A 13,317-nucleotide genomic window follows, 5' to 3' on the forward strand; every position below is an offset into this window, starting at 1 on the left:
CTAATCCCAGTACTATACAAATTATTTGATATGATAAGCAAAGAAGGAGTCCTACCAAATTCCTTTTATGACACAAATATGGTACTGATTCCAAAGCCAGGGAGATCAAAAACAGAGAAAGAAAACTACAGACCAATCTCCCTAATGAACATAGATGCAAAAATCTTAAATAGAATACTAGCAAAGAGTCTCCAGCAAGTAATTAAGAAGATCATCCACCATGATCAGGTGGGATTTATACCAGGAATGCAAGGTTGGTTCAACATTAGGAATACCATCCACATAATTGACCATATCAATAGTCTAACAAACAAAAATCACATGATCATCTCAATAGATGCTGAAGAAGCCAACATTCCTATTGAAAACACTGAAAAGTATAGGAATAGAAGGACCTTTCCTAAAAATAATACACAGTATATACCTAAAACCATCAACAAACATCATATGCAATGGGGATAAATTAGAAGCCTTCCCAATAAGATCAGGAGTGAAACAAGGATGCCCATTATCACCTCTATTATTTAACATTGTACTAGAAACACTAGCAGTTGCAATTAGAGAAGAAAAAGAAATTGAAGGTATCAAAGTGGTCAAGGAGGAAACTAAGCTATCAGTCTTTGCAGATGATATGATGGTCTACTTAAAAAATCCTAGAGAATCAACTAAGAAGCTTGTAGAAATAATCAACAACTTTAGCAAAGTTGCAGGATACAAAATAAATGCACACAAACCATCAGCATTTCTATACATTTCCAACACACTAGAGCAGCAAGAAGTAGAAAGAGAAACACCATTTAAAATCACCCTAGACAATATAAAATACTTAGGAATCTATCTACCAAAACAAACACAGCAATTATATGAAAACAACTACAAAACACTTTCCAAACAAATAAAACTGGATCTAAACAATTGGAAAGCCATTGATTGCTCATGGGTAGGTCAAGCTAACATAATAAAAATGACAATTCTACCGAAATTAATTTACCTATTTAGTGCCATACCTATCAAGCTACCAAAAAACTTCTTTACTGAATTAGAAAAAACTATAACAAATTTCATTTGGAATAACAAAAATCAAGAATTTCAAGGGAAATAATGAAAAAAAATGTGAAGGAAGGGAGCCTAGCAGTACCAGATATTAAACTATACTATAAAGCAGCAGTCATCAAAACAATATGGTACTGGCTAAGAGACAGAGAGGAGGATCAGTGGAATAGACTTGGGGTAAATGACATCAGCAAGACAGTCTATGATAAACCCAAAGAGCCCAACTTTTGGGACATGAATCCACTCTTTGACAAAATCTGCTGGGAAATTTGGAAAACAATATGGGAGAGATTAGGTTTAGATCAACATCTCACACCCTACACCAAGATAAATTCAGAATGGGTGAACGACTTGAATATAAAGAGGGAAACTATAAATAAGTTAAGTGAACACAGAATAGTATACTTGTCAGATCTCTGGGAAAGGAAAGACTTTAAAACCAAGCAAGAGTTAGAGAAAATTACAAAATGTAAATTAAATGGTTTTGATTATATTAAACTAAAAAGCTTTTGTACAAACAAAAAAATGTAGTCAAAATCAGGAGGGAAACAACAAATTGGGAAAAAATCTTTATAACGAAAAACTCTGACAGGGGTCTAATTACTCAAATATACAAGGAGTTAAAGCAATTGTATAAAAAATCAAGCCATTCCCCCATTGATAAATGGGCAAGAGACGTGAATAGGCAATTTTCAGGTAAAGAAATCAAAAGTATCAATAAGTACATGAGAAAGTGTTCCAAATCTCTAATAATTAGAGAAATGCAAATCAAAACAACTCTGAGGTATCACCTCACACCTAGCAGATTGGCTAAGATGAAAGAAGGGGAGAGTAATGAATGTTGGAGGGGATGTGGCAAAATTGGGACATTAATGCATTGCTGGTGGAGTTGTGAACTGATCCAGCCATTCTGGCTGGCAATTTGGAATCATGCTCAAAGGGCTATAAAAGAATGCCTGCCCTTTGATCCAGCCATACCATTGCTGGGTTTGTACCCCAAAGAGATCATAGATAAACAGACTTATACGAAAATATTTATAACTGCCCTTTTTGTGGTGGCAAAGAACTGGAAAAGGAGGGTATGTCCTTCAATTGGGGAATGGCTGAACAAACTGTGGTATATGCGGGTGATGGAATACTATTGTGCTAAAAGGAATAATAAACTGGAGGAGTTCCAGGCGAACTGGAGAGACCTCCAGGAACTGATGCAGAGAGAAAGGAGTAGAGCCAGAAGAACATTGTACACAGAGACTGACATACTGTGGTAAAATCGAATGTAATGGGCTTCTGTACCAGCAACAATGCAATGACCAAGGACATCTCTGAGGGATTTATGGTAAAGACGCTACCCACATTCAGAGGAAGGACTGCAGGAGAGGAAACATATAAGAAAAGCAACTGCTTGAACGTATGGGTCGGGGTGGACATGATTGGGGATGTGGACTCGAAATTACCACACCAATGCAACCACCAACAATTTGGAAATAGGTCTTGATCAAGGACACATGACAAAACCAGTGGAAATGTATGTTGGCCATGGGTGGGGGGAATGCGGGGGGTGAAAGGGAAAGTAGGAGCATGAATCATGTAACCATGTTAAAAATGATTATTAATAAATGTTAAAAAAAAGTTTTGGAGGAATGAGGGGTTGGGTAAAGGTGTTAATAAAAGGGAATTTCTAATAAAGTCTTATGCCAATGCATTGCAAAAAAAAAACACAAAAAAACTTAAAGTGCTACATATGTGCTAGTTATTATTATGAGACAGTTCCATTACAATTGCAATCAGAGACAAATGAAAAATAAAGAGAAAGGGATACAGAAAAACCTAGAACAAATGAATGAAAGATTTAACAGATCAAATCAAAGCTCTAGAGAAAAGAATTGGAAGAATAAATAACTTAGAACAAAGTAATAAATCTTATTCAAAGTAATATATGCCCTGAAAACAAGACTAGATTAAGCAAAAGTCAATGTTTCAGTATGACAGAAAGAAATTTTAGAACTCAAAAGGTTGAAAAAATAGAAGACAATGAAGAGATCTGATACATGAAACAACCAACCTAGAAAACAGGTTAAGGAGAAATAATCTTAGAATTATGGGATTTGCTGAAGACCATGATTTAAAAAAAACAAACAAAAAAAAACAACTCAGAAAGTTTAGCCACTGCATTTTAGCAAGTCAGAAATGAAAATTTCCCATATCTACTAGATCCAGAAGGGAAAGGAAAAATAGAAAAAAATCCATTGACTACTTCCTGAGTAAAACTTCAAAAGGCAAAGTTTTATGAATATCTATAACCCAAATGTCAGGCTCCCAAGACAAAGAAAAAGTATTGTTATTTTTTTAAATGCATTTATTTATTTAATTAAATTAGAATATTTTCCATGGCTACATGATTTGTGTTCTTTCCCCTCCTTCCTCCCTCCCCCACTCCTGTAGCCAATGAGCAATTTTACTGGGTTTTACATTTAATATTTGCTATAGAGTGATCATTTAGAATCTACATCCCCAATCATATCCTCATTGAATCATGCAATTAAGAAAATGTTTTTCTTCTGTTTGTACTCTCACAGTTCTTTCTCTGGAAGTAGATAGTGTTCTTTCTCATAAGTCACTCAGAATTGTCCTAGGTCATTGTATTGCTGCTAGTAGAGAAGTCCATTATGTTTGAGTATGTCACTGATACAGTCTCTGTATAATGTTCTTCTGGTTCTGCTCCTTTGGCTCTGCATCAATTCCTGGAGGTCTTTCCAGTTCATATGGAATTCCTCTGATTCATTATTCCTTTCAGTACAATAGTATTCCACTCACCAACAGATACCACAATTTGTTCAGCCATTCCCCAATCGAAGGGCATCCCCTCATTTTCAAATTTTTTTGCCACCCCAAAGAGCACAGCTATAAATATTTTTGTACAAGTGTTTTTCCTTATTATCTCTTTGGGGTACAAACCCAGCAGTGGTATGGCTGGATCAAAGAGCAGGCAGTCTTTTAAAGCCCTTTGGGCATAATTCCATATTGCCTAAAAGAATAGTTGGATCAATTCACAACTCCACCAGCAATGCATTAGTGTCCCAATTTTGCCACATCCCCTCCAACATTTATTACTTTCCTTTGTTGTTGTATTAGCCCACCTGGTAGGTATGAGGTGATACATCAGAGTTGTTTTGATTTGCATTTAGAACCCTTTTTATGTATTTATTGATTTTTTTTATTTCTTTATCTGAAGATCGCCTATTCATGTCCCTTGCCCATTTGGCTTGATTTTTTGTACAATTGATTTAGCTCCTCATAAATTTGAGTAATTAGACCTTTGTCAGAGGTTTTTGTCAGAGGATTTTTTCCCCCAATTAGTTGCTTCCCTTCTAATATTGGTTGTATTGGGTTTTTTTGTGCAAACCCTTTTTAATTTAGTGTAATCAAAATTTATTTATTTTACATTTTGTAACATTCTTTATCTCTTGCTTGGTCTTAAATTCTTTCCTTTCCCATAGATCTGACAGGTATATTATTTTATGTTTGTCTAATTTACTTATAATGTCCTTTATATTTGTCATTTACCCATTCTGAATTTATCTTGGTGTAGTGTGTGAGATGTTGATCTAAACTTAATCTCTCCCATACTGTTTTCCAATTTTCCCAACAGTTTTTTTCAAGTAGTGGGTTTTTGTCTCAAAAACTTGGATCTTTGAATGTATCATACACTGTCTTGCTGAGGACATTTACCCCAAGTCTATTCCATTGATCCTCCCTTCTGTCTCTTAGCCAGTACCATATTTGATGACCACTGCTTTATAGTGTAGTTTAAGATCTGTTTTTTTCATTAGTTTTTTTATTAGTTCCCTTGATAGTCTTGATCTTTTGTTCTTCCAAATGAACTTTGTTATAATTTTTTCTAATTCAATAGAAAAGTTTCTTGGTAGTTTGATAGGTATAAATAAGTAAATTAATTTGGGTAGGATTATCATTTTTATTATATTAGCTCATCCTATCCATGAGCAAATAATGTTTTTCCAATTATTTAGATCTAATTTTAATTGTGTGGAAAGTGTTTTGTAGTCGTGTTTGTATAATTCCCTGCCAAAAAGTATTACAAGCATCCAGGAAGAAATAGTTCAAGCACCATAGGAAGACTCATATAAGATATGGCAGATTCTATTAAAAATAGGAAATCTTAGAATATGATCTCAAAAAGCAAATGATGAAGGCTTATAACTGAGAATAACGTCTCTTAAAAAGATAAATATAATTCTACAAGGAAATAACTTGACTTTTACTTAGAAAGTAGTTGCTAAGTAATGTTTTATCTATCTGAAGGTAATGAAATGTTATTGCATTGCAAGAAATACTGAAAGACATGGTAGCAGAGCATCCTGGATAATGTACCTGATCAGAAGGGTCCTAGTCAATATTTAATGTTGTTCCTCCAAAAAAAGATATATATCATACTTTTAAGTTTAATCTACATCATTAATATTTCTCAATAATTTTTTAAAGGCCAGATAAGAAAAAAGAAACAAATTAAAAAGAACCCAGTCCCTATTTGTAGTGTTCGCTGATTTCCAAGGTGTAAATTCTCAAACTGAAAATTCAACAATTGACCCTTGTGAGTAGTTCAAGCTGGTACCAGTATAATCCTAGATGGTAAGCAGAGTGAAGTGTGCAAAATCAAGAAAACAATTATGCAAAGATAATAACAATGTGAAGAAAATCTAGCCCTGTGACCCTGGGAAAGTCACTTAACTCCAAATGCCTAGTCCTTATTAATTTTTTGCCTTGAAATGAATACTTGATTCTAAGATGGGAGGTAAGAGTTTTAAAAACAAAAAGCAAAAAAAGAAACAGAAATAATCTTATATTAGTAATTTCTAATCAAAATTGTTGTTTCTCTTTACCAACTCCAGATCCCAGCCTCTTATTTTTATATCTTTCCCCCTCTTTTTAATTCTGTCTTTGAAGTATACCCTACTTTTAACTGTTTGCTCCATAATTCTGGACTCCTTAAACTCTGCTCTCTCCTTCCCATCCTCTCCTGTTTCTTAGACTCAGCTGTGTTTATATATATGCATAAATTCAGCCTTCTTTTGTGCAGTCTAGATAACAGGTCTATGAGATGCCAGCTTTCTAGAAGCCCTCTCCTTCATTTTTATGCACAGTTCTTTAAAACCTTAATTATGAGAAATTTTATGTTCTTCTTTGTTAAGATTAAAATTCTCTGGAAATTATATCTTAATTTATATGTATTTATTAAATAATTTTTAAAAGTGGATCAGAAAAAGAAAAGGTACCAGTGATGTGTGGCTGGCAATAGTCTTTGCAAGCCTTCTCCAAGTAAGCTGTGTGGCCACACTATAAGCTCGCTGGTACTTTCCTAACCATCTCCTCTCACCATGATTCTGAGGCAAAAGAAGGCTACTTTCTTTCCCCAGTCCAATTTCATGATCATTGGCATGTCAGTTTTCTGAGCCCCTCTGATTTGGTGGATCCCAACCTCAGTCTGGATCAGAGGCAAGTGTTCCAGACACAAGGAGTCTCCATGCTGTTCTTAGAACAGCTGTACAACACCAAAAGGGTATTTACTTTATTTAACCCGTTTTGATGATATGGAATTTCTTCTGGGGGAATTTTATTCACCTTCAGAAAAGGAAAAGTTTTTCAATGAGACATGGATGAACCCAAATTTGACTGCCTGGCCTACTGTTCACCATGACCTAGAGTTAACGTCCCATGCCAACATGAGATATCTAGTCCAATGTAGAACAAATTTGCTTGAGGTGATACGTCTAAATGCCAAGGGTCCCAATTCTTGGTTGAAGTTTGACAAGCTCAAGTAAGGGGAAGAAGAACATCCCAGTAGCTTCCTGGATAGGGTCATAGAGTCAGCTGAAACAGTCCTAGGTTTGAGAGATGTCCAAGCTCCAGAGAGAGTAGATCACATTAGGAGGCAGTTCGTGAAAGTTGCTTCACTACCTATTCAATCATACTTTAGGCAGAGCTGTCCCCAATGGGAGACATTGTCTCTAGAGGAGATTAGACAACACATGTCCTATATTCATGATTCTAAGAAAAGAGATGTTAGAGTGGCTAGGCAAAGTGACTCTGAGAAGGATTCTAGTATAGCTGATCTTAAGAAACAACTCAAACAGGATAGAAATGACAAAGAAATTGAGGAGATAAAGAACTTTGTCCTCCAGGCCAGCAGGGAGTGTAGTCAATCCAGGCAACCTTCTAGCAATTACAATCCTAAAAATTCTTCTCAGAGATGCTTACTATGCTGAAGGGTTGGCCGCATGGTTCAGCAGTGTAGATTTAGGCAACAAATTGACTTTGACAAAGACAATAATACCACAAGCCAAAGGGACAGAAACACCAAGAAGACCTACTACAATTCCAGATGGTCCAACAAGTCTGGAAGAGTAGAGAGTGCTAGACATAATGAACCGAGTTGCAATCATACTTGCAAAAAAGTTTAGCCAATCCCCATCATTGAATCAGATGGAGAGGTATTTGGCAGAAGGTGCTATCCCAAAGAGCTTATGAACTGAGGTTTCTGAATCAAAAATGACTGACTTGACTGAATGATGTGTGTGTATTGAATCTAGGACTAATGGATGTTTCAGAAAGACTGGGCAAGGGAGAGTATGTCTGTAGAAAGCTGCACAGAAAACAATGACATTTCTGTGGCAGAAGACCAAGAATGGGTAGACATATTGCAAATGCACAAATAAATTTATGGGATAGTTGAGGATGACTATAAAAGGGGTCAGCTTACACATTCCACCATGAAAGGATTGGATGTGAAGCAAAAAGGCTACGCAGGAATGTGCAATGGCTTGTCTGCAGAAGCATTGCAATCTTGTCATCAAAATCTCAAACTCCTGTCTTTATTCCAAGTTTAAAATAACAGCATAGTTTGGATAAAGAAGAAAGTAATAGGGATTTACAATGTATTCATGAGGAAATATCATTTGTAACCCTAAAGGAGTTATGTCTTAATGTGCTACACCATTCTCTTGCTCTAGACATGAAACACCAAAATGTGGTTAGAGAGCCAGCCAAATGGAGTGTTGAGAGAGACTTGACTTTTGAAGAGCAGGGCACTGTGTTACTGAGTGAGAGCAGTAATACAGAGAGTTCATTGGTTAGTTTTCTCAATCCCTTAGCTACCAAATTTCACCAGAGGCTGGAGAGAGAGAGAATCTTAATCTGTTAGCTAATGAAACTAATGAATTCAGTAGTAACATCACTGAGTCCTGTTCAATGGTTGAGGCTAACTGAGATCAACCATTGGTCACTCTACAAGCAGGGCTGCATAGTGAACTTCAAACAGTCTTTAAGTTGGGAGATGAACCAGAAGTGTTGAAGGGAATACAAAGTACCTATCAAACAACTGATGGGAAAGCTCCTACTCTTGAAAACTGTGATACTCAGAACACCAGAGTGGGAGGAAACACGAGTAAAACCTCCACCTTTACAGCTCTCAGCCAGTGTCAACCTGAGAATTCTGTAAGCTCAGCTGAAGCCAGCTTGGTAACCACGGTTACTCACAGACCTGCTCTGAGTGAGAGAGGGGGTCTGTTCTCTGAACCAACATTCTACAATGACTCTCAATCACAGAATTTCTGATTGTGCTGCATAAATTTCTGTTTTAGCTGACAGTGACAACACAAGACTTGAGGAAGTGCTTGTGTAAGACCATACACATGACTGGATCGAAAACAAGTGCACACAGTCTACTGAGGATTCTCTATTACCCTTAGTCCCAGTTAAGTCCAATAGCCACAGGGAGCCCCTTGTTAGCCTGGAAATTGGGGGGGTCATTTATGACACACTCCTGGACATTGGGACTACAATTTCTCATCTCCATCAGGCTCCAGAAGGATGCAAATATCAGGGCAGTTTGAGAGTGAGAGGTACTTTGTGGCTAGCACAATGAGTCCCAAAACTCAAGGCCAAAAGGGTAAAAGCACACTTTTTTGTTAATGCCTTTGTGTCCTTCAAATCAAGTTGAGAGGGATCTTTTATGTAAATTAGCTGCTACCATCCAATGCCAACCGGATGGGCAGGTCTAGCTGCATTTGCCCAAGAGATCTCTGAAACATCATCTCATTTTGTTTTTAGATCCATGCAGTGAGGAACCAACTTACCATCAAAGTGACAGTCTTTATCAGGGTCCCGATGACATACTGGACTATATATGGGCTAAAAATTCCAATGATGTGGGCAGAATCTTGTCTGCTGAGCCAGTGAGAATAGAAGTTAAGGAAGGATTACCACCATGAATTCCTCAGTTTAAGTTGAGCAAGGATGCTATCGAGAGATTGAAACCCATCAGAGAGAGTTTATTACAACAAGGAATTCTAAGATATGGCTTCTCATAGTACAAAAACCCTATCATGCCTGTGAAGAAAGCCAAATTAATTCCTGATGGGAAGACTAATGGTGATTGGTACAAGATCTAAGAGCTGTTAATAACCATGTGCAGAAAACCTATGCCATGGTTCCTAATCCATCTCATATCTTAATAGCCATACCAAACACAGTTGCTTGGTTCACAGTCATAAATCTCTGTTCAGTATATTTTTCTGTTCCTCTGCACAGAGACAGCCAACAGCTGTTTGCCTTTACATGGCAAGGCAAATCCATTGTATGGACAAGGCTTCCATAGGGATTCTCAGATTTGGCCTCAGTCATAACTTCAAATGGCAAGCAGATAGCATATGGCAATCCAATAAGCAAGTTATTGCAAGCGATCCAATTACCATCCCAAGTTTCAATAATTCATTGCAAAAGCCATAGCAAACTATGAGGGCCAGTAGAATCAGGGAATAGAAGAGCAGACATTATAGCCAAATTTGGGGTGAGGTATGGACCAATTTCAGTCCTGAACTTGTCTTTGATGGATGAAGTTGATCTAAAAAAATGCCTACTCCCCAAAGGAAGTGAAGGATTAGAAAAAACATCATGGTACATACTTAGATAATGGAGTTTGGCTGGGGGGCAAATGGAAAACCTATGTTGCCTATATCCCTGTATTTTACTTTTTGCAATTCTTTACATGAAAAGGGGCATTATAGGAGTCTGGGCCTGGCAGACTGTATACTCAGGTATTGGAACACAAAAGGGATATATGAAATTGCAATGCGAGTTTGTCAGAGAATTTGTATGCAGTATAACCAAGTTATTACTAAAGTCCATAGTTTGGGAGGCAAACCATTGGCCTATACACCCTTTAAATGCATACACATTGATTACATAATCATGCCAAGGTGTCAGGGCTACAGGTATGCATTAGTAATCATTGATCTATTAACAAAGTGGCCACAAGCTTTTCCAGCTAGACGCAATACATCAGCTTTTTAGTGAAGGTTTTACTGAGGAAGCTAATTCCAAGGTTCTCTATTCCACTACACACTTCACACATTGTATTTTAGCCAGTGTGTGCAAATCCCACAACAACATCTACATTCTGTGTAGGCCCCAATCGAGTGGACAGATTGAACACGTGAATAGATCTTTGAAGACCCCAGTGGCTAAAATTTGTGCTGAATCACACTTGAAATGGGCAGATGCATTACTTTCGACATTATTCCATCTTAGGTGCCAGTCCAATAGCATTACTCATTTGTCACCCTTTGAGATGGACATCCACATTACCATGGGAAATCACCTCAAAGCATCCATAACCTATCATATCTGGGTACGGAATGCAAACTCTACGAGTATATTAAGTTGCTCAAAGAACGCCTAGATCAACTTCACAAGATGGCTTTGATACAGCAAAGAGTACCCTTTGATTTCAGTCTACATAACTTCCAACCTGGAAATTATCTATACATAAGAAACTTTAATAGGAAGTCTGTGTTAGAACCTAAGTGGCTTGGACCATCACAAATAATCCTAACAACCCCTAGTGCAATCAAAATTAAGGGGAGGAATCAGTGGTTCCATGTCACGCATGCCAAACCAGCTAAAGATACATCCCAACATCAAGACCCAGTAATGATACAGCATGAAAACCAATTAGCACCAACAAACTAGCCAAAAAACAAAAACATATCAAAACCATAGCTTTCCAGCACTTTACATATGAGCCCAGATCAATACAAGATTCAGGAAGTAGCCAAATGTAACATCACCATCAAAATAATTATTTAATATCCAATTACAATCACCCAGAAGAAGTATTTATAAACCTTCATAGTAGAGAAGAAGAATCAGTTACAGAAGAAGAAATAGTGTTAGAATTTCAATGAATTCAAGATCTAGAAAGTGACATTCATGACTAGTTGATTAAATCATAAATAACATCATAAGGAACTTTGATTGACTTTGTTTAATTACATCAAGAAAAGAAGAAAATTCATCAAAAGTTTTATGGACACACAAATTTGTCGCAACACAAGTCAACACAACTGCACAATAGTTCCAGTTCAAGTTGACAAGTGCATGTGGTAATATCGAACATCAAAACAGAGACATTGCTAACTTTGCGGATTGTCGCAAGGACATCAGCATTGAGGACTACAACCACATCTTTGACCTGACTACACAACCGGTGTGTCTTATCCAACAGTGCTATGAAGAGGAGTTCATCAAATCAGCATTGGAACCATAGGTTTGAAGAGCATATCTTACATGCCCACAGAATTTTCACTGCAACACCTTAGAATTCCATTCAAACAGCACATGGTGTTAGCAGAAGATTTCTACAGGAGTAAGTATGTGATACCTCACCACATGGTTAGGTCAAAATGTCAACACATAGAACATTTTCAAAACTTCACATGTACATATTTAAATAGTAGTTCACACATAAGAGTGAAGGATTAGAGTTTTCTCTTACTTTGGTTCAGAGACACCTTCTACTCAAAACCATCTGGCATTCCAATTTAAAGAATGTATATATGTATATGCTTATTTACTAACCTTTAGGGATAGTTTGTATTAACACACAGGGAAAGAATAGTTAGCTTTGATAAGTTAGATTAGGGTCAGAATTTTCTTTGTAAAATACTGTACATAGTTTGAATCTTTAGTTTAACTGAAAGGCATTTAGCTAATGTTAAGTTTATCTGCTAACCTTCTAACATAGCCAGTAAGTGTATTAACATCATAACATACTAACACTTAGAAAGTTTGTATTTGTTTTTTTTTTTTTAGAAAGTTGCTAGAGAAAACTTTTTCTTGGTTGTTACATTTTGTTATTAGTTCATGGAAATAGGAAATTTCAGAGTTAGAGTTCATTACTTAGGTTTATATTTTATCTAAAATCATGGTTCAAAACTGTTATGTTGATGATTTGTGTTTAATCTTGTTTGTTTTTTCCTTTTTCTTCAAATTTTTGTAAAACTTAATCCGCATTCTTTCCTTTACTCTTCCCTATAACCCATCTTAGCTTAGCTTAGAATAGAAATAGTTTAAGAATAGGAGTGAACCTTTTATTGTTTTGGGAGTACTTGAAGGGAATAGTTTAGTTTAGCATTAGATTAAGTGTAGAATTCTTTAGTGTAGTTTGGTAATATAGGGATCTGGAAATGTTGCAAGGTGCAAATTTCCAAAAGACAGATGGGCATATTGTCATATAGGGTTTTTAACCTTGCCATGTTGGTTTAGGGCAACCTGTCAGTTGCCCTGGATGGAATGTTGGCAGTGGCATGAGACAGAGGGCAAAGCACCAACTACCAGTTGATCCAAGAGTATATAAAGCCCTGGAGACCCAGGATTGTGTTCTGTTCTTACCTGACTTTGCCCTGACCACTCACTTACCCCTTTTCCCCATCCCTTACCTCCTTTGGGCAGGAGTGAGAACATGGGTAGCTAGGCCTAGAATAGAGTAGGGTTTTAAAACCTATTCTGCAGAACAACTCGTTAATATTATTATCACCACTGGCAAATTTAGTCTAAGAACAACTTTATTTATCAACCAGAGACCACATCACTCTGACCCAGGGCTTCCTGCCCTGGGTCAGCAGAAGACCATCCAGATTGGATCCATAGCAACCTTTAATCAGATAATCTTTCTCCTTGGATCACAGTATTTCCTAACCCTCATTCCACTGCCTTGTTCTCTTACTATGTTATTAATAAACCCCTTAGCCTTAACCAGAAAACTCTGTGGTTATTTGCCTACCATCTAAGGGCAAGGAGAGCAGGCAAAAGAAAGGGTTCTGAGTAGTCTGGGCTGGAACAAACTCCATTGCTAAAGGGCAGGAAGTTCAACATCCACTTCCTGTCAGCCTTTTGATTCACCAATAGGAA

This window comes from Gracilinanus agilis, chromosome 2, assembly GCF_016433145.1.
Source record: "Gracilinanus agilis isolate LMUSP501 chromosome 2, AgileGrace, whole genome shotgun sequence".
NCBI lineage: Eukaryota > Metazoa > Chordata > Mammalia > Didelphimorphia > Didelphidae > Gracilinanus > Gracilinanus agilis.